Source organism: Ornithodoros turicata, chromosome 6 (assembly GCF_037126465.1).
Source record: "Ornithodoros turicata isolate Travis chromosome 6, ASM3712646v1, whole genome shotgun sequence".
NCBI classification, from domain to species: Eukaryota; Metazoa; Arthropoda; class Arachnida; order Ixodida; family Argasidae; genus Ornithodoros; species Ornithodoros turicata.
Genome location: NC_088206.1, coordinates 54,988,034 through 55,011,081, shown reverse-complemented (window position 1 = coordinate 55,011,081; position 23,048 = coordinate 54,988,034). Strand labels below are relative to the sequence as shown.

Sequence of the window (23,048 nt, the reverse complement as noted above, 5' to 3'; positions counted from 1 at the left end):
ATCATATTACGTAGTCACAAGCAAGCTTAAAGCTTTATATCCTTTCATCAAGTTTAAAGCTATAGTCCGGACCCATATCAAAGCTAAACATGCGTTTTTTGTATACTGGAACTGGAGAAGGTAAATGACATCGTTTTGTTTCTGGGGGATGGCGGCCGTGTGGCACACTGGTCTGAGATTTTTCGGCAGTCAGGCTTTGTGATATTTTGAACATTTCGTAGACGGGTGAAATAAATATTCTATTCACAACAAGCGCTTTCACGTGTTTCCCAACGACCCTCAAAGTCACAGAGCAAGATGTTTCAATGAACATTGCAGTCGATTATTCATAATTTATTCATAATTGTACTTTATGGCTAACGCTGTCGCTGCAGTGACGTCACTGACAGTAACTTCCAGTTTCTGTTCTGCAAGTAATGAAGCCACCGGTTCGAGAGAAAATCTTCTGATCAAGTTTTATCATATTTCAAAACAGTCTTCCACCTTGTCCCACAACCGTGAGGAAACTTTATCGAAGGCTTTACGAATTTCTATGAATAGGTATGCCGTCACCCTGAGACCCCGCATGGACAGATGAAAATAAACCTTGCGTAAAGCACACAGATGCGTATCACAGGGGAGCCATGGCCCAAATCCATGCAATTCCGAGAGGAAATTTTCCGAGAAAACCGTAAGGCCCACGTTGATAGCATCAAAGTGTGCTGTTTTATAAAGAGTGATACTTTGTTATTATAAAAGTATGTTATTTAAAGAGAAATAATGGTCTGGGCACCAATGCCAGTAGGAACTGAACGGACTGAGCAGTGTCAGGTTGGGTATTTAAAAGTAGGTCCAGCAAAATGCTGGAGGGACAAGAGCAAATCCGGGTGGGCTCGAAAATTGACCGAAATAAGTTAAAAGTAGAGATGATACGCAGAAAAAACACACAGCAGGCGCTGTGCTGAAGAAGTTGCACCAAATGACTGCAATATACAGTCGACCCGCGTTTATCCGGACTTCGTTTATCCGGATCCTGCACTGTCCGGACAAAAAGGCATGAGGACGGATTTCTCCCCATGTATTTCGCCCTGGTTTATCCGGACTTCAGCTTCTGGACTCAAACGAGAATTCCAGGGAACAGAAGTGACTAATACCCAACAATCGGCTTCAGTTATCCGGTCATTGTCCAGTGTCCAGGTGTCCAAGTGTCCAGGAAGGACACTTGGCCCACACCTAGTCAAGCGACATCGAGGACCCTGGTCGTGACCTCCTTCTTACTGACACAAGGAGGGTGTTGCTAGGAAGACTTTTCTCCCTTTCCAACTTTGCACGCTACACAAAGGTAATCCACCTGAGCGGTCTGGTCATTTCAGAATGAGAAGGTCCGCAACGAGGACCCCTGTGCTGCAATCACAGATAACGACATCGTCACTGTCGTCGCTCCCGATAGTGCTCAAGAAGAATATGATGATGAAAGCGGGGATGCACCAGCTGTGACCGTAGAAAAGGCGCGGGTGGCACTGAAAACAGCGCTAGTATTTTCCGAGCAACAAAACAATATTTCGCAAGTTATAAATAATGCCATTAGCAAAGGTTTGCAAGAACTGGATGCGTGTATTAGAATGAAACAGATGACAATTGATAGTTTTCTGTGTAGTGGTCAATAAAGATGTCCTTTTAGGATCACTATGGATTTCCGTGTTTCACTTATCCGGTTTCCCCACTATCCGGACATTTTCACAGGAAACGAGGCCGTCCGGATAAACGCGGGTCGACTGTAGTTTGTAAAGTACCGTCGCAGGGACAGTCGTGCGAATGGGAGAGCAGCAATAAATCGAATATTGAGACTACTTCTACCGTTGAGATAAACAACAACAAAAAAAAAAAACACGAGCAAGAAATAGAGAGAGAGAAAAGGATGTAAAGGAAAAGTGGAAAGGAGGTTATGCGCTGCCGTTTTTGCTTCCGAATGAACGGCAACCGTACTTTTTATGGGTATCCGAGCCCAACGTCTCAGCCGCAGTTGAAACGTCGAGGCTCCGACGGCAAATGGGATTCTTTGTTCCGGTGACTGCCTTTACGGTGTGTTTTCATTTCCTCTCTATGTCATTTCCTTTTGTTTTTATAAATGGTCCGTCTATCTGAGCGATGAGACGGTGACCAAGACTAGAGACAGAAAGCTCGTAAAATGCGTGAACTCAGACAACGTTTTCTTCTTGTAGAGCTCATGCCGAAATGTAAAAAAATACAGCGTGAGACTTTTGCTTGGGTGAGTTGCGTGTGGTATATGACGATGGGTTTCTTTTCTTCTACCGCACACACTCTTGAAAGAGCACTTCACCACATGGCACGCTGGAAGGCCAACCATTTCACAAAATGATATCATCATTTGATATTGATAATTATCTGAACACGATAATGCGTAATCGGCGAGCTTTGTCTCGTATTGGTGGCGTTGATTACTTGGCAGACAAACAACAACAACAAAAGGAAACTCGCAACATTTTCATGCATATCAGAAGATGAAAAGGGCATAGAAACTCAGAAAGAGAGAGGGAGAAAAAAAAACAGTACACGGAAACTGTGCTCTAATGCAACTAGCAACTGATGCTCCATGAAATTCAATTACAAATAATTGGCTGCGAATTTTCTTGAAATGTTTAGCAAACTGACTTTGAGCTTCATAATAAACCTTGAGACAGCGTGTTTTGTCTTTTTCTTTTCTTTTTCAGAGCTTTGGTTTGTGTTGACGTTACGCTCCCTAGCGCGAATGACGTCACAGGCTTCAGCAGGGCAGTTCAAACTGTGCCTAGCGAGCTCTGAACATTCATGGCCAAGAAAGGACGAGGACTCTTTGTGACGGTGATGGGCAAAGCGCTTCAAGACATTACACGCTGCAAAATGCCAAGCACTTTGCGTCGTTCGTATAACGTACTACTCTGTAAATGAACTCAAAGTAAAGCACTATGCAAAATATGTCGAAGTATTTTTCAACAACATTGTGAGCTCAGCTCGTCCGGTTCCACGTTTCACCGTTTTGTGATGATATGGGGCAAGAAAGCAATTACATTTCGATTCGCGTTTTTAACAACTTTTTTAAGCGTGAATTCCTGGAAGTGCTAGTTATGGTTCATTCGTTTCTTATTCGCGAACGTGGAATGAGACGGATATCTATACAAGGGTGCAATCAGTTGCGCTTGTGCAAAGATGTACGTTGTTTCCCGAGTCGTTCATCTGCGCTGCATACAGTATTCTGATGCTACTCTCTTCGTGTAATATTAACCACAAAGAAATACTGTCACACGAAACAGAGACGAACCAACAGAGACTGCGCATTTGCATTCGTTGCTGACGTAGCCTAATGTAAAACTTCCTTTCTTGTGTGGCTTTGTTGCTGTTTGCTACAAAATTATCTATGTTAACACGTAAAAACACGGACCAAACATAAAAATCTGAACCGAAGGATCGTATTCCTCTTCGTCCCTTTCTGCCATCAATCGAGGAAACAACTAAAAAAATAACGAAACGAGACGTTGGAAACACGAATAAGATACAAACACAGATTTCTCGGCTACGTATTCCAAGAGCATAGCGCAATAGCTCTCTCCCTGCTTGTAAACAAACGACGTCATAGTGTTTGACAGCGCCACCAATTTGGTAGAGTTGAACTAAGCTCGAAGCTATAAGGGCGAACAAGGTCGCGCCCGAAAGCCATGGTCTTGAAGGGGTTACCATGATCCCTGAAAGGGACGCAACCTTCGGTCCTACTTTTCTTTCTGTAGGGGGCAGGGAACAAGTACCCATTCGTGGAACCCAGCCCTCACCTTCCGATTTGTTTCGGTTTCAGTCTGTCTACCAACGTCATGATGACGTTTCTCGGGTAGAGATCTATTACGGGGTCCTCAAAGAGCACCTTGGTCGTAGAAGGCTTCAAGACAACAGTGAAGTGAAGAATGCGGTGCACGAACAGTTTGTACAGATGTCCGAAAGGCCTTTTCCCTAAGGGTATTCGAGCATTAGTGAACCGTTAATTGGCGCAAGAACATTTGGGCTAACTATGTTGAAAACATATAGACGCATGTAACTTCACCCACGCGTAATATGCAGTCAGTAGAAATTCATTTGCGAGTTTCATTAGAATCACCCTCACGTACTAATGCGCGCACACGGTAACACAAAGATACCGTACACGTCCGAAATAAACTGCCGATAATATTGTTTCACTTCAGCAGCCGCATAAATTCCTCGTTTAGGATTCCAAAGGGGCAGATAAATGTTGCTCATATAAACACTTACAATTCCGAGAACACAGAACGCCATCTCCCAAAGCTGCTCTCTATATAACGCTTCCGCATTTATGCCATAAAACTCTTTGCGCTGTACCGAACCCCGAATAACGCGTCCCTAACGGGCTTGAGCAATCCAATTCGGGCTAATAATTCCTCGTATTCAGGATGTGAACAATGATCCCGCTACCGACGTGAATATCCGTGCAGCCCGACGCAGGTATTGACGCACAGCAGCGTCAGCGCATGACGCCGTTTGCATAACTGGGTCCCCAAACGAAGTTATTGTTAGGAGGGTTTCGCCGGAAAAGATCCACTTGCCAACGGGACTCGCCAGGCACGTGCGCATCTCTTCCCTAATGCGATTGGGTGCCCGTATGAGGAAGGACAGGGAGGGAGGGATATGAGGGGTCTGTCGCGTCCCATTGTGCGAGGAAGAGATAAGTTGTGGACAGATAGCCTCTGCAGGATGGAAGAGAAATGCGCAACAAAAACCGGGGCTGTGGCTTTGATGAGAGGGCGCGTTATCGTATGAAGTGCAGTTGACAGAGACGAGGCTTCGTCCCACAAAATCGCGCATGTGCAGGTTGTCATATGTCGATGTTGGTGGTGGTCAGTTGCATTATGGGCGCACTTCACTGCACACTTTATCCCATCGTCATTAATGTAGTTGACTGGCTGCAAGTTGTTCAGGGTACAAGGAAGTTAAAGGGGTACTTCGGAACGATCGGTGAAAAAATTGCTGCGCATCGTAGTTGGTGCATAACATCTACCTACAGTATACCTGCCATCAACTTTGTTTCTTTCTCGTGTGACGAAGTATGCCTCAAATAAGCGAGCAATCAAACCGAAACAGGAATGTGGGGAGGAGTCTCAAAAACTTTCCCTTCCGAAGGCCAACGCGTTATGTCACCCTGCATGAAGCGGACAAGTAGTATACCACGCCGGTCGTAGCCGCTGCGTTACGTTCCCGGGACAAAACAATGAACGAAGATTGTGGATCAGATCACTCAGACACAGGTGGAAAGAAACAACGGTCATCTGTTTCTCTGAGAGTGAAGAAACAGAGCAGGAATTGTATGACTAATGCACGGTGACGTCGGCCGAGCAGAGAAAGGAAGAAGAAGTACTTCCATCTCACGTTCGGCGGGAGCCAGACTTTTTCAAATTTCGAAAGTCGTTTTTATGATTCCACCTTTGTTTTCAAGTGAGATATTTCACAACTGTGTTCAGTTCGTGTAAATGATTGTGGGAATACCGCAAGCTTGGAATCCATTTGGTTCCGAAGTTCCCATTTAAGAGGGAGGAGAAGGTCATTAACTTATTTCCTTATTCCCAGCATGGTTTTATAACCGCCCTTCAGGGTTGACGGTCTTCAAGAATCTCAGCAGAGCTCTCTGGGCGAGCTTCCGACGCTGGGTGTTACCACGGAGATATCTCCTCGAGTTCAGTAGTGCAGCATGCTGGAGCCTGCGCCTTGCATCAGATGCTGCTGGACATTCCAGTATGACGTGCATCTCCGTTTCTCTTTCCCCGCAGTGCTCCAAGCTCTAGGGGCCCTATTCTGGTCAAAGTAATCAACCTCGATTACTTTGTGTCTCGCCTGTCATTGGTCGTTACGTGAAGAAGGCGTGAAGAGCAGAAATCAATGTCACGCACCCTCAGCCAATAGTCGAGCTGTTGATCCTGCAATCTTCATGACAAAGTACACTCTTAAAAATGAACTTCACCGCATAGCACGCTCCTAGCCAACCATAATCTCGAATGATATCGTTATCTGCCCTGATTTGTTGAACACGGGAGGCGCCTCCTGTTTTCAACAAATCAGTGCAGATAACGATATCATTCGCGATTATGGTTGGCTAGGAGCGCGCTATGAGGTGAAGTTCATCTTTAAGAGTGCAGCTACAGTGGCCTATAGTGGCTACGATGATGGTATTCCACGCAGAGATTGGGAGGTTACCCGGGTCCCAATCCAGGCGGCGGTTTTGCTGCTTGAGTGTTTTCCCTGGGTTTTCCCCAGACGCTTTAAGACAAATGTCGGCACAGTCCCCTGTGACCAGCGGCATAACCGAGCGGGTTAAGGCGTCCCGCTCGTTGCTGGTAGCCAAGGTCGCGCTGAAAAGTGGGAGGTGGTGGGTTCGAATCCTACCACCGGCTGTGCTGTCCGAGGTTTTCCCTGGGTTTTCCCAAGACTTTCCAGACGAATGTCGCACGGTTCCCTCTGAGGTCGGCCCATACTAACCCCGTATCCCCCACTCCTTCCTGCTGTCCTCTCACCATCTCTCCACAACTGTACGCCGCTCATAGCCACAGTTGCTTCGCGGCGCTAACACGGAATGAAGAAAATATTTACCACATCCTCTTTAGTAGATGGACAGCGAAAGTAAGGATGTCAAGTGTTGCATTGCCGTTCACTTTATTCTGTTCTCTTTTCTCTCTCTCTCTCTCTCTCTCTCTCTCTCTTTCTTTCTTTCTTCTTTTTTTTGGGGGGGGGGAGGGGCTTTTATAACAGGTACGCTTGGTCACAGGAAGCGCTCCTAAGCAAGCGGCCATTCTGGCACTAGCCTTCCCCAAACAGACATTCCCATAAGAAAGGCAAGGAAAATGTTGCAGATAACGGCGAAAGGAAGGATAAGGAGTACGAAAGGCACCATAAAAGAGAGAAGGGCGAGGGCACAGCAGCTAGAGAAACAGAATATATATCTGGAGCAAAGGAGTCAGCATGACCCGAAGGAGTCCAGAGATAAGACTAGAATTACATCGTACGAGCAGATAAGAGCTGATGTAGAGAGCGTCGAGGTACGGTTATGAAGAGAGAAAATAACCGAGACAGACGGAGAACACTGTTTCAGATACGCTAATATTAGCGAAGAAAAATGCTCTGAAGATAACTAGGCAGATACAAGAGCACAGAAGAAAAAAATCTGGGTCACGGGTGACGTCATAAAAACAAAGAAACGAGGTGCGAACCGTGCAGATATGAAAAGAACGCTACAAGCTTCAGTAGGTAAATATATTGATAAAAAGAAAAAAGACTGGCGTCGCAGACATCGATAAAAAGGAAAGTTATTAATAACCGCCGTTATATGGTTAGTTCCCTCCTCCCCTCACGAGCTCATTAAAAGAACATGTACCTCTGTCTTGCGCTGCAGTTCATCAGCACAATAGCGGCTGCCCTACTTTATAGCGCGTCGGAAGACAGAGTAAAGGGGAGGATGAGGGAGCAGCTGGGTGGGCGTCATTAACGCTCCATTAATAGCAGAAGACAATGAGCGAGATGAGGTCGTAAATCACATCTCATGTTCGAAAAAAGCCAGCCAATAAAAATAAAAAAAGAGCATCGCACTCTTTGACATAGCTGTGGGAAGAGAGCCTCTTCCCTTAGGCGTAGGAAGACGATAGCATAAATCATTTCGCCGGACGACCCTCCGTTAATGTCGCAAACAATTTCCTTCCTCAGCGATGTATTTTTTATTTATATACATATATATATATATATATATATACATATACGCGCGACGTGACTGATGTATTTGCTTACTTATCTTCCGCGAGCGGCGTCGATGCTAATTAGGGCCGTATTGAGCACGTTCCGATGCGAGTTGTGAAGTGATAGCGGAACGCAAAAATGGCACCTGGAAAAGCAAATTAACGAGCAGGTTGATGTCCCTGCTAAGCTCACGTCATTTGAAGCACGGTGTTGTGACGAGCGAGAAATATATGACCGGTTTAGCACGTCATATGTTTGTCTGAAACGTTAGGTATGTAAGAAAAGGGGAGACGACGACGACTCGCTTGTGACAGAGGCACTTCATTTGCAGTTGCTCCAGTCATCTGCCATTAAACGTTACCCCTAAAGCCTTATGTACAAGAGGGCGCTCAAAGAGTTCCTTACATTTTCAAAATAAAACGTTTATTAATCTAATTTCTATATGATTTCTCCACACAATCGCCAACCAGATCCAGGTACTTCTCATTACTGGTCTTCCATCCTATAGCAGTCCATGGTAGTGAACCCTTGGATCCGAACCACTGAATGACTTCTAGTGTAAGGTGATCGACTGATGCTCAGTGCTTGCCCTATACTGATCACTGCGAACTATAGTTTGGGCTGTATAGGGGAGTGGGGGGATGGGAAAGCAGTTTCCATCGAAATTGTCTGAGAACAGCTTTGGGAAAATCAGCTCGGTGAGCAGGACCGTTCTCATAACTGAACAACTATGAAGTTACGCTCACCTTTTTTTTTTTTTTTCAATCAGAGTATTTTAAAGTTTGCGTAGAACACCACCGTAATATTCGCCCGTCACAGGTGGGCTCCACCGTCAAAAAAGTCCACTAGAATAATTCCCTCAGAGTTCCATAAAACTGTAGCCAACACCTTGGCGTCGATCTTACTGACTTGAACTTCATTTGAACTGGTTCACTTCTTCCGGTTGTTAGCCAGTGCTTGGATTGTAATTTTGATTCGGGGTCGTACTTGTAAGGCCGGGTCCTATCACGACTCACAACCCTTGGATCACCACTCACAACTCACCTGGATTTGAAACAACCTCTTTCAAGAAATCAACCGCAAGTTCGCATCGATGTTGCCTGCGATGAGGACGCAACGCTCCAGGTACCCGTGCCGTCAACTAACTCAGATGAGGTCGGTCTTTCACTGTCGAATCAACAGAACACAGAGATATGCCCAAGAGGTTAGCTAGCAGTCATTTACGCTGCGATTCTCCGGTATTCATTCGTTATTGCCTCCACAACAGCGACGTTCTCTTCCGGTTGTTGACGGTCGGTCACTGCGACTGTATATAGCCTTGAAGGCTCCCCGACCCTCTCCGAACCGGCTAATCCACTCGTAAACAGTGACTCGCAACGGGTTCCCGTCACCATATACGAGACATGTGAAATCTCTGTAAGATTTGAGCTTTCTTCCAGTCCAGGCTAACGAGAAATTTAACATTTCCTCTCAACTATACAACGTCAAAGGGTCCATGTCGGCCCCTCACATTACACTCTTCAAATGACCGCGAAACGAAGTGAAGGGAAGATAGCAACAACTCAGTCTGTTTAGGTTCTTATTGTATCTTAGTCTGAACAAAGCCATTACTCTTCCAACCGAAGCATGATCATAAGTACAAAATATAACTAACATTTTGAACGCCCCCTCCGTATGCGCTCTAAAAGCAGAACTTCACCGCATAGCACGCTGTGCGCCAACCATTGCCACGAATGAGATTCTCCTGACTCGATGGATCTCTTGACCGGGTTGGAACTCTTAACGCTTTGGATCTCTTGACTCTCCTGTCACGTGATTGGTTGGATCCCTGACTCGATGGATCTCTTGACTCGTTGGATCCCTTGACCGGAAGCGTTGTTAGGGTTATCGTTAGTGATTCGGAGAGAGAGCAGGGTGTACGGCTTTTTTGTGTCGGTTATCGTAGATCGAAACTGACACAAAAAGGCGAGGAAGGAAAGGAAGCTCTGCTTTTAGAGAGTGCAGTGAGAATCACAACCGTAAGTACCGTATAAGTACCGTGCTGCATCATTGGGCAACGTGTCAAATGCGTTCAAATGCAGCTTTAGAGGGGCGTCACGTGGTCGTATGGTGTCACGTGTTGGTAGTACGGACGGACTTACGGGGTGGTTGGCTCAGGAAAGGTACCTTCACCGCATAACACACTCTTCGCTTATACCACTGCCGCCGAAGTTTTATCGCTTCGGTTATCAAAGTCAGAAGGAAGCAGGGCGTAAAGGCCTTTTTGTGACAACCCAAACTACCACACACAAAAAGACAAAAATGTACGCGCTGCCATTTTCGACAAATCAGGAACGGGAACAATACATCATTCTGTATGGCGATTCATTGTGAGCGCAATGTGCGGCGACATTTTGTTTTTAGAATGTATGGGTCGTTCTCATCTGCCGAGCGTTCTACCTGGCGATGTAGCGGTAATTGGCAGAAAAGCTACCGCAGTCTGGCAACAACCGGTGGCGAGTTTGGGTTTGATTATAGAAAAAAAAAAAAAGGAAGATAAACCGGTGGCCATTTTGCTTCCTGGGAGCCGCGCCAGTGCGTTTGTTGCTTGTGTGTGTCCGTTTACTTTTTTTTTCTTGCCACACAACTTTCTGTTCTTTTTATTCTCTATTTTTGCTTCCTTTTTTTAAAGGTACAAAGCGGTGTTTTGACTGCATGCACCGTGCAACAAACGACTAAATTCGTTAACATTGTTAAGTCTGGCTTGGGGAGTCTAAACACAAAGTAACCACGCGCAGCCTGTGTGCCAACGGGCGAACATTTCACCGAGCGCTGCTGTATTTTGCCCTCTTTGTTGTCTGATCTTTCTAAAACAGACATTTGAGAAAAGCAACCGCGCAGAAAATGAAAACAACGCAGCCAGAAGTGGTGACAGGCTACTGAGGAAGGGAGCTAAACGCGTGGTGGAATGTGTGGAAAACAGCCATCGGGAGTCTGGATACCAAGTATGCACTAAACATCCAGTCATGCGTTCCCGAATTGAAATGCGTTCCCCTGTAAAATCGTGAATGCGTGGAGACCTCTCACAACGTGAATCGTAAACGTCTTAGATGACTCGAAAGACAAGGATATTCAATAAAATGGGAAACTTTGTGTTGGTTTCTGCGATTCCTTCACACAATCCCTTAGCTTAGTAACCACCAGACATGTGCCCGTTACTCGAAAAAAGTAATTGATTACCGTTACCAATTACTCGACTCCAAATGTAATTGAGTAACGAGTAAAAAAGTAACGCGTTACTCCGGTCGTCACTCTGCATTCACACAAATTATGCCTGTCTTTGTGTGCCCCAGAAAAAAAGAAAAAAAGGAAAGGAAAGAAAGAAAAGTTCAATAGCGGAACAGCTGAAATAACACGAAAAACAAAAACGCTTAGGACAGGTAGATCTGTACGTCTACTGTATTTATCGCCCGGGAAGACGTTGACCCGATTGTGGAAGAACATTGCCTGGAACCTCCCCATGACTCACTTAACCTCTAAACCTTCAGGTACCACTATACTGGTGTAGGAAAAGATTAGGGAGAGAGACCCTGAAATTCCAGAACGTTAGTACAATGACATGTACTTGCTATAGTAGAACGATCCAACAAAGTCTGACGGCACGAGGTGCTTGACTTGGGGCAGAACATCTGAAAAATAAGGTAATCTCTGCCGGAAAAGTAATCAACTACTGAGTAATCGATTACTCCAAAAAGTAATTTTTTACTCGAAAAATTACTTTCACAGTAAAGTCACTGATTACTCGAAAAATTACTCAAAAAAGTAATTGATTACAAGTAACGCAATTACTAGTAACGCGTTACGCACAAGTCTGGACTAACCACACACATGCCGTGGTTCGTCTCAAGGGGATTACGCCCCTAGCCTCGCGCAACCGGTCTACCAGTGTCCCGCGGCCTAGTTCTGACCTCAGATCTCGGAACTCCGGAAATCGCTGGAGGCCATCGCCTTTGTTGTGCCCCGAGAGTAACTAGACTTTCGCCGTGAGCGTCGGCTTTCTCGGTAGTAGCTCATAAGCACCAAATGCTCATAACCTCCAAACGCTCAAAACCTCCAAACGCTCATATGCACCAAAAAAAAGTTGGTGGTTTTGAGCGTTTGGTGGAAATGAGTAGGAGGGGAGAAGCTGCTCATAAGCACCAAACGTCCAGAACATCCGAATGCTCATATGCACCGAAAGGCGGGCGACCACAAAGGCCGGGTCTTCCTCTCCCGCATTTGGAACAAGGTCATAGGGTAAGAAAGGTGGAATGAATGGCGACTACCAAGGCCGCTTAATGTGTCAGTTTGAAGTTTATGTAACAGCTTGGTCCTGCTTGTATGTGGTCAGAAAGAATTTTTATGGAAGTTTATTTTTATCTATCGTGAGTCAATGGGTGTTTGAACGCCGTAGTGTCCGCCCATTTGGTCGAATGCCGTTTGGTAAATTGACGTTTGATCGAAGGCGTTTGATCGAACGCCGCTTGGTCGAAAACCGTTTGATCGAAAGCCGGTTGATCGACGCCGTTTGTTCGAAAGACGTTTGTTCGAAGGGAGTTCAAAACTGCATGCACTGTGTTATCCGCACCTCTTTTTCTGTAACTTTTGACTCGAGCATACGGAGCTGGCAATCAGGGTACTCTGCTTTTTTTCATTTTTATTATTATTACTTTTTTTTCTTTTTTTGCAGGGAGACCGCCGGTTACTTGCAGACGTTTGTAATTTACGAACCAGTCGGACACATGTTGAAGAAAGTTGCCCCAGGTTGGGAGCAGCCGATAGTCTGTGTTTCTTCTGAGCACCCTTCTCATTGCTGGTGACATATTTAAAGGGAACGGTCTGAAACGGGATAGCCATATGTGCGCGAAAGCCACTCGAAGTCTGTGGATGCTAAGAAGGAAATTTCGCCATGGCACAACGAAAGATATTAAATTAACAGCATATAAAACCTTAGTTCAACCTCGTTTAGTGTATGCATATGCAATCTGGGTCACTACACATGCACGCTATCCGAAAAAATAAAGAAAGTACAAAGATCTGCTGCCCTGCTTATCTTGTCTAGGTTTCGAAGGACTTCTTCGGTTACATGTCTGTTGCAAGAACTAAATTTAGATTCACCTGCACATAGGCGAAAAGTAAATAAACTAAAACTGTTCTTTCTCCTATACAATGGTCAGTTGATTGTCAGAAACAATAATACATTGTTAAAATTTATCCACATTCAACAGGAATAAATAATCGAAAAATGTCATTAATTTATTTTTTATTTATTTGCCAAGAATGTTTAATACTTGAAATCAATTATTATTTGACAAAGTGGGTTAGCATGAGGAATGTGTTTACGAGCAAACGGGTTACACGCAGTTAAATGTTGCTTAGGATAACGGCATTTAGAACTCCGGCGCTCAACACTCCAAGTGAACCAATAAAAAATCGATCAAACGACCGCTGCCGTTTCGATCTTCGATGAAATGTCTTTCGACCAAATCATATGTCGGCACAGTTCCTATAGAAGTCGACCAGGCAGGATGCACATTCCCCCAGGCCGTCAGTCGTGACGTTGCCCACCTCTGTGAGGCCAACAACGGCGAGACCTTTCATCGTCACCACAGTGAATTAAATTCGCCTACCTGAGGTAGAGTGTGGTTAACAAAACGTGTAAGAGAAAATGTGGCCGATGAACGGATATCAACATGGAACGCCGTCTACTCCATAGCGCCTTAAGCTACATAAACGAGTAAACACAAGAGAAAACTAGTAGTAAAAATAAACTGAAGAAATAACATTAAACTGAATATATGTTAGAGGTTCAACGATAACACCCAGTGAGCTTGAACTAGCGGTGCAGAAAGGAGGATTGACTCTGCACAGCGTCGCAGTCAGGCACTGGCGTCATCGAATGGTTCTGTAGCATTCGCTACAGTTCCACAGTATAAAGTCTGCGTCGTGAAGCGTACATTAGAAGTAGTTTTGGCATGTGCTACAACGTGTCTGTTTTTGCATGTTCTTGCCTGTTTAGGTATTTTTTTTAGTCTAAATATCTGTCTATTTTCATGGTTTTGGCACGTAAATTTCCGAGTTCTACTTATAAGAGGAAGTAATGTTGTTCTTGAATGCCTAAAACGGTGGGCAAACAGAAATGAGTTGAAAACCAATCATCCAAAGAACCAAGCCTTCCATCTTCCAGACCGAAGGTAGAATAACTATATAGGAGCGAGAATGTGTAGAGCATGTTGGATCGAGTTTGGGAAAAAAATAGTCCCGGAAAAATTGGTCCCTGGTTGCGTGGCGGAAGAAATGATGGTCCCGCGCGGTTCCGTGCGCCCAAAAATACAGGAGCGTCGTTGTGGACATCTGATAAACCGAATCATAGCCAATCGAGTGCTATCATTCGCACTCCTCATTTGTTCGAAATTGGAAGACATGCTTTTTTAAATTAACATTAATCTTAACAATAAATGCTGCACGCCATTTAATGAGGAACATAAAAGCGGTTCCATTTGCTGCACCGCTTGTATTGTACAAATTGCGTCTGTTCTTTCTGTTCCTCTCTTTATTTTGCGGAGTACAGACAACGCGACAAGATCATGAAGCAGTTCTGCAATGTCTCCTACCTTCTCCAAAAAGTGAAAAATAAATAAATAAATAAATAAATAAGTAAATAAAAAGGAAGAGCCGTCTTTCTGCAGAACGAAAATTCATATCTTAGTTCTTTCTTATTCTCACTGATCAGGCCATATCTTCTGTTTTGTCGACCAACTCGTGGAGTGGTAAAAGTTCTTTGGATTTCTGTAAAACGCTAACAACTTGGGGCAGCGTCAATGGGAACTTGAACTGGAGAATCGCAGCAAAAATTTTGAAGTAAAAATGGTAGACATCGATGCCAGCGAACTTCTAATGGAATATCCTTTTGTGTCATTGAGAAAAAGAGAGGACGCCAAACAATTTTTAACGTACACATACAAGAAAGCCTCCAGGAGATATATCTGAATCCTTGCATTTGCGTCAGCATTCTATTTTCTGACCACACCAGCTACTGTCGCTGATGCTGAAAGAAGTCTCAGCACAATGAAACTGACCGATCAAGAATATCCTGCGCTCAGTTAACCATAAGAGATGTCAGGCTTTCTGAGTTCGTAGTCAACCGAAAACATGATTATCATATCTCTGGACTATGACGCATTGATTAACCAACTTGCGAAGAACAAGGCTTGAAAGAAGGGTTTTGCGCAAATGTTCACTGCAGGCCTAACCCTATATAAATATCGTATTCCAGCTTCTGCACTGTAAGTGAACCCGGACATATGTTCGGAGGGGACCACGCTCTTTGTTGCTACAGCCCTGGAAGTCGAGTGCCTTTCGGGCTAGAATCAAGTCTTTTGTCCTAGGCTGCCTCCATGTCTATGAAAATAAAGCTCAAATTGAAATCCATAAACGAGAAGGCGCTATTCGTTCTGGCTACATACAAGCTGGACCAAGCTGTTACATAAACTTCAAACTGACAGATTAAGCGGCCTTGGTAATCGCCATTCATTCCACCTTTCTCACCCTATGACCTTGTTCCAAATGCGGGAGAGGAAGACCCGGCCTTTGTGGTCGCCCGCCTTTCGGTGCATATGAGCATTCGGATGTTCTGGACGTTTGGTGCTTATGAGCAGGTTCTCCCCTCCTGCTCATTTCCACCAAACGCTCAAAACCACCAAATTTTTTTCGGTGCATATGAGCGTTCGGAGGTTTTGAGCGTTTGGAAGTTATGAGCATTTGGTGCATATGAGGCACAACCGGCTTTCTCACCGCATTTTATATTTGTGAATAATAACACTGAAAGCGGAGCTGTTAGATTAGTGAATGTATATATTCTTGGAATATCCGTGCACGTGGCCCCTGGATGCGTGGGAATGCCTGGCCTGCTCTCTGTACTCCGCAACGGACCTGCGGCGCACCTAACCACCACTCTTCACGGCAACCTCTTCCCAGCTCTGGGAGGCCAGGCGACTAGAGGCCCGCATCATATTTAACTCTTTGGCTCCTTAATTCTTAGCATGGAAGGCGTATTCACTGTGGAATAACCTCACTGGAGCAGCGGGACTTCAACTTATACAGGGGGGTATCAAGCTGCAGACCAACTAGCGGACATAGCACACCTGTCTTCAACGATACATCCGGTGATATACTTAAAGTCAGATGTTACATCGTCATTAAGGTCACTGTCGCAGGAAATGTGCAGACAGCGATGGGTACAATTGCCGAGTGATTCGTCGCTGCTTCACTCTAAGAAGAAAAAAAGAGTGAATAGGTGGTAACTTCTATAGTTCGTTATAGGAAAATTTATTGAAGACACAAGGAACTTATCAAGCAACAAGTAACTAAGAAACTCAACAGTTATATATATACTACGCTGTACACTGTACTGTACACTTCTGTAGTTACCACCTAGGTCAACATATAGCGTCTGACAAAGGGTGTAAAAGTGTGGTAAAAGCAATTATCATATATGTAAATTGCTACAAAAATGCGTATGCCCCCCTCACTCACCGAATCAGAAGCGGTAACCCTATCATTCGTAGGTAGCAGGTAGAACTTTGCAACCTTTTAGGCACAACATATGCGACAACTATTACCTCCTAAAAGGTGTAACTGCTCCACTCTTTTTTCCAAGAGTGTTCATCGCATAGATCCGAAGTTCTGTGTTCCGTCTACGCTACCGCGCTCTATTCCGACGTTTGCACGCCGGTGTCGGTTGATGGTGGTGGTGGTGGTGATGGTGAAAGGGCTTGCCGTTGTCGGCCTCACGTATGTGGGCAACGTCACGACTGACGCCCTGGGGAAATGTGCGTCCTGGGCCGACTTCTAGGGGAACTGTGTCGACATGTGTCTGAAAGTGTCGGTCATGTGTCGGTTGAATGTGCCTTATGGCCGTCATTTTCTTCGTCAAGTTGGAAGAGCGGACTCATCGAATTGTTCGGTTTGTGCAACGGTGGAGGATAGTGAGCATATCATAATGCACTGCACTAGGTACGCATCACAAAGAACTACACTGAAAACTACACTGAATAGTGAATATAGAACTTGTGAAGAGCGAACTTGCGAGCAGAGCACTTGAGAAGTAGGGAAGTATTAGATTTTTTTTTTTTTTTTCATCTTTTTTTTTTGGGGGGGGGGAGAATTTATGGTAGGAGTAGTAGAATACGTCGGGAGACGAGTTGAATTTTTCATCTCTCTTCGTTTTTCTTACAAACAAACAAACTTCAACCTAAACTCTCACGTGACCGCGGCATGCGGGATGGCGGTCTGTTCAATGTTAAATCGAAGAATATGTGCCTGCTCGTGGCATCCAGCTCACGAGTCTATGTCAATCTCTGTCTTTTTCTTTTTTTAATAGAATCATCAAATCGGCATTAAGTCCGCCAGGTAAAAAAAAACGACGTGACCTGACGTTCTACGAATCAATCAATTACTCAAAATATTTTATTTAATATAATGAACACGAAAAATCAAATGTGGGACTGCGAGGACGGGCCTGTGATCCTGTGCTTATACTTCGGGATGTGGAAACTCCATTTGTAAGCCTCACTATCCTTCGATATTTAAAAGAAACTGGATGAAATACATTGGGTATATGGGAAGGCGATGAGCAGGTAGGTGAAACGAACTTTAAGGGTATGCGGGGCTATGTGTAGGGCTACGTAGGGCTATGTATTAAGGCTGTGCGTTCCTCGACTGTGAGAATAAATATAATGTTATAATCGTTGGCTGTACGGAAGCTTACTCAGTTTTATCAACAAAGTCTTAACAGACTCTCTCCGCAGTCGGGGCATGTGACAGTACCGTTGTCGCGAACAAGCGAAAGAACAACGGCCATAAGAAGCTGTAGCTCCAAGACTACATGACCACATTCGTTCTAGCTAGTACCGGCTGAGCTGACTGCAAGTTTTCTCTCGGTTTGTCGGCACAGTTCCCTATAAAGTCAGCCCAAGATGCACATCCCGATCAACCCGGACAGCAGGCAGAAACGCTTGGAAAGAAACGCATATCGAGAGAAGAGAAGAAGAGGATTCCAATCAGCTAACCAGCAGAATAAATACGTTCAGCATGGAACTCGTTAGACTCTGTGAGACAACGACGTGAATACGAATGATCTATTGAACAAGTTCTGCAAGGTCTACGGGTAGCCGCAGTGTACGGAGATTGAGTAATGTTTGTAAACTTAAATGGCAGATGTAACGCACGTTGGAATGCAGGCGAAATGTGCCTCTGAAAAGCCGCTTGGACTGTTGTCGAGTCTCAATTGCGAAGCCGCTGTTATTCCGAACGGAGAACGCAGTGATGGGCAGTACTTGAAGTACTCCGTACTTAAGTAGTACCTAAAGTAATTTTTGGAGTACTTTTACTCTACTTCGAATAGTTCCGATGTTTAATACTTTCCACTTTACTTCAAGTACATTTCGCTGTACCTTCCGTTGAAGTACTTGAAGTATCTTTGTGTGAGTCTTGATGGCTCATAGCTGGACAGCTTGCGCTGTGCATCCGGCCCGCCAACACGGTGTATATTGTGGTGTTCACAAACATTATCAACACTGCGCCTTTGCCTATTATAGCCAGTTCGCAATCCGAACGAAGCCGATAAAGTGGCACGCCTCAACATGTTCCTTTACGTTGTTTGTGCTCATGCATTTATACTCATTTTGTGAGAGATTTGCATTTGAACTGTGTGTATGTGCATATTAGACTCCGTGAGAGCTGAAAGGCGTGACATAACAACACGTTGTTCATGAGTGCACTTAATAAAGCACTCCAAGTACATTTCTCACTTATACTAACACCTGTAGGACTTTTTACTGTACTTAAAGTACATATTACTGCAAGTACTTAGTATCTTACTTGCAGTTATTTTCATGGTACTCTGCCCATCACTGGGAGAACGGTGAATTTTACGCTCGAAACCTCAGTGACCTCTCCAGCGGGAGAGATTCGGAGTTATCTCTTAGAGTCCTGTGCCCCCGTGACACGAACCGACACCATTACGGCAGCATACTGTCAGTGCTGCTATCGCAGATGTTCAGCAGTGTCGCGTCCTGCTGCTGGTCTCCGGTGATGGTGATGGTGATGTGATTAAAAAAATGGGCATGTGAGTTACGACGAAGTCGAGCTGGCTACCCCAGTACGCTTACACACATAAAGTACAAACAGGCCTGGTACAAGCTGGTCTTTGGTATCGTCGTCAACCGTTTGGTCTCTTTTATCGAGAAGCTTCGTAGAGGCCCGCGTTCGGGGCCAGTGTGTTGGAGACATCTCGGACACCACGTATAATAAGGAAAACGATGGAGGAACAAAATGAACAACGGAAGGTCGTCGTGTCCAGGTCGATCGAGTCAACAGCGTCCGTTGGTCGTCCGCCAATCGATCGGCGCCTGGGGTGAGCGAGCGGCCGGAGCACCGAATATCGGAATATCCTCCCGCTTTCACTCCAGTTGCTTCTCCCGCTTCAACTGACGGGGGGATTCATCCCTCTCTCTTTACTTTTCCCTCCTTTTTTTATTTTGAGCAAGTGAGCGGTTCCTCCGCCCAATTCAGGGAAAACACGCAAGAATAAACAATCAGAGTGACAGGGAGTCGGAAAGCGAATGGGTTTCTCGTGTGCAGCGGGAGAAGTCGATTCCTCCTGACTTTTTCCTTCGGGTTGGCAAACCACAATGTATTCTCACTCTTGAACTACTGTGGTACAGAGGGGGCGGTCTTCCGAATGTTTCATTCGACGAGGATGATTAGGGTGCAGGGGTTATCTCTTCAGCTGCTGCTCCGAATGTCCTGTGTTGAGTTGAGTTGAGTTGATAAGAAAAGAAAAAAATTGAGAAATAGGCACTCATTACGAGAGCCGGCTACTCCAGATCACTTAGGAAAACACAAATGGCTATCTACAATAAAACCAATGAATGACAAAGACAGTCAGTCAGTCACTCACACTGTCCAGACACGCTGTCCACACACACTGTCCAAACACACTGTGTCCACCAACTTGGAGTCTGAATGCCTATACAATAGACGGATTTCGTCTTCACAACGTAAGGAAGATCTGATTGGTTGCGGCACCCGAAGGGATGTCAATCAAGAGATCAAAATAGCAAGAAAATAAGGCGTACAGCGATCTGTTTTTGTCATTATGTTGCTCAGAGACAAACAAGTACAGGGATATGACTGTGTGTTCAGCCATATCCCTGCTCGTCGAGACGGAGGACCCTAAGAGCTCGCTGCGCGCATATTTTCTTGCTATTTTGATTTGGTCACTGATTATTATCCCTCATGCTACAGCCAGTCACGGCCAATCAAATCTTTCATACCTCGGGAAGACGTCCTGAACCTTTTACGAGAGGAAAGAGTACAACGAGAGCGGAAGCTATTATTGCGATGAGTGCTACAAAAACAAATTGAAATTTCTGGAATCTGTAATAGTACATACAGGTTCTAGAAATTTCAATTTGAACCGTACGGTCCTCAATCATTGAACAAACACGTATGCCTCTACGTTTGAAATGTGTGTTACGTTATTTAACTTTCTAACGGGATGAAGAGGACAAGTCTGATTCAAATGCTATTACCATTCAGAGGCTGTAAACCACGGCATCTTCCTGATGAATTTCCTCCTACACTACCGACAAGAGGAGGTAACCACTTACTTCCCAATTACCAACAGTTTCTAACCCCTACTGACAACCCATAAATAAACACGTTTCCCACTTCTGTCTACACAGAAAAACCGCGCTATTTTGCGTGTCTCCCAGGATCTGCTATCCTACATGTCATAACCGGTGGCGGCAGCCTAGCACGAGGATTGACACAACATGCACCTTATGGAAAGTTCGAAAGTATATTTTTCGTGACGCTCGAGAAGAAGCCGGAGTCTTTATTGCCACGAAACCGTGTACGTATATGGGTTTATTACTCGCTACCGTGTGGAGTATACCGTATAATAACCGCGACGTACATTGAACTTACCACCGCACCGTCAAAAAGTCAACCTTAGCGTATGGATCATTGTTAGAAAACTTGGGAGTCTCGCAACGGTGGGTGGTGGGCGCCACCATGTTTATTTATTTATTTTTCTTCCTCATAGTTCTCCAATGTGCTTGACAATTCCGTTATATACATTCCCGTCCTTTTCATCACCTTCTGGGTCGAATTTGTTATCGATCTAAGTTTGCGCTTTTGAGGGCCCTCTTCCCCCCCCCCCCTTTTTTTTTTTTTTTGGTTTGCAATTTGTAAGTTGCAATGTCGTCCTACATTACGGTATGTGTGGTGCAAAATTAAACTTAAAGCATGCAATAGAAGAGCGTTCGTTCTCTCAATACATGTTTGAGGATATCGGAGAATATATGCTATGTGATATGACGTTCCATGTGTTCTAGTGGCACTTATTAACCACTTCCCTCGTGTTCTTTTACATTCTCTCCCTCGCTTGGAGGAAACAACAGAACTGGTGGACTGTCGCTGGATGTGGACGAGACACATCATCATATTTTCCTGGACATACTATGGTCACTTGTCCAACACAAAAATAGTCGACTTTGTTAAAAGCGATAAAATCTCCAGCGCAGGCGACACAAAAGACGGACACAACACAAAGCACTGAACTGGACTTTTGTGTTGTTTCCGTCGTTTGTGTACTCTACACTGGGTTTTTTATCGCTTCTTACAAAGTATTGCTATCTAGCCCATAAAGTAGCAAGCAGAATGCTTACATGTTTGGCGTCATTTAAGAGCTTGTCATTTAAGACACACACACACACAAATAGAGATACGATGATGAGATGGGGCTGATGCCGGCCAGCAGGCTGGGCGCTGCCCCAGTGCCGCTTGTACGTGATGAGAGATGATGATGGATATGATAAGATAGATAGATATGATAACAAATTAAAGCAGGGTGGAGAGGCCTGTTGATGACAAGAAGTCCCAAAGGTGACGCAGACCTTGGCGTGTATGAGCTGGACTGGACCATGGGCCCAGCACCTTGCCTATGGTAAATGGGCGATGGGCATTTAAGAGAATACCTCGCAACATAACACATACGTGATACGTGAATGTAAACTTCTTTTTGTTGTTGTTGTTGTTGTTGTGAATTGCGGTGAAATCGGTCTGTTATCGGTCTGGGCGACGCCTATGAGACAACCCTTCTTTTAGTGGGCAACAGTGGCGCGCACGTATCCAGCATATTTCTTTGTTCTTTTTTTCGCGCGCCGCACCGTAGACGTCACTGCGTAAGACCCGGTGTTCTTTTCTTTCTGCTCTTTTTTTTTTTTTTTTTTTTGCGGAATAGCAAACCGACATGCTGTTCAGCTGACCTTTCCTCCCATTTTTTCTTTGCTCAAATGCTAATGCTCAAATGCCTTTACAGTATACACCTGTAACCATTTTCAACATATAGCCAACTTAGATTCAAAGTGCTTCTTTTTTTCTTTTTATGTTGACTAAGAATTTCGTGTCTGTCGTAGTGGACGCTCAAACATTTCCAATTTTCCCACATGAGCTGTTCTGCTGTCGTGCTGCCTCAACGGCGGAAGACCTTTCCGACTGAAAAACAACTGTCGTGAAATGTCAAGGTGCGAGTTCAAACTACGCATCTCGCTATAACGGCTTCTTTTCTTCTGCTGCTGCTGCTTATTTTTATTTTCGCTCTCTCGTGGGTGTCAAAGCGAACAGGCGCGCACCATCCAAATGACTGAGACTAGCGCGCTGGAATAGTGCTCGCCTTTTTAGCGCTCTGACGCCGCCGACGCCGCCATACAAGGCGGGCGCCCCAATGTTTGCGGACCATTTTTTGCTTTTGCGCCGTCGACGTCCATATCTTCGTGTTCTCCGAAGCGGCGCAGTCGGAGAAATCGCTTCGCAGACGAATGGATGAAAAGAGAGGCGCTTCGATTATTTATTTTTTTCTTCTTTGCCGATTTACGTTCGGTTATTTTCTTTAGCCCACTTTCGTCGCTCCTGAATGCGCGAGAAGTTCTTTACTAAGTAGGACAAACGCTTGCGAGACATCTTTCGAACGGCACCCTATTTGAGCTAATTGAAATCGTTGCTTCACGAATGTGTATTTGACGAAAAAGCAAAAAAATGCTCATTGAGTGACATATTCCTACACATTTTGGTGCGAAAGGGAAGCAGGTGGGATGATAGATACGAGCCCCGAAACGTGGAGTAACAGACTGCGTAAAGCAGTGTACAGGAACACCTCTCTAATTCTATGCCCCATTGGCTGCATGGAGTGAAGTGGAGAGCCG

The 23,048-nt window shown here is 44.9% G+C and overlaps 1 protein-coding gene across 5 annotated transcripts in view; it reads right to left on the bottom strand.

Moving 5' to 3' along the window:
- The window catches only part of LOC135396744 (muscarinic acetylcholine receptor DM1-like), a 492,974-nt gene that overhangs the window by 424,503 nt on the left and 45,423 nt on the right, over window positions 1-23,048 (bottom strand). Inside the window, exon 1 of one of the 5 annotated variants that reach the window (XM_064627888.1) lies at window positions 8,803-9,044. The exons of the other annotated variants lie outside the window; for them this stretch is intronic. The gene's annotated coding sequence lies outside the window, so the exon portion shown is untranslated. Of the gene's footprint in view, window positions 1-8,802; window positions 9,045-23,048 lie in introns of those variants that run through there. 5 annotated transcript variants of the gene reach the window in all.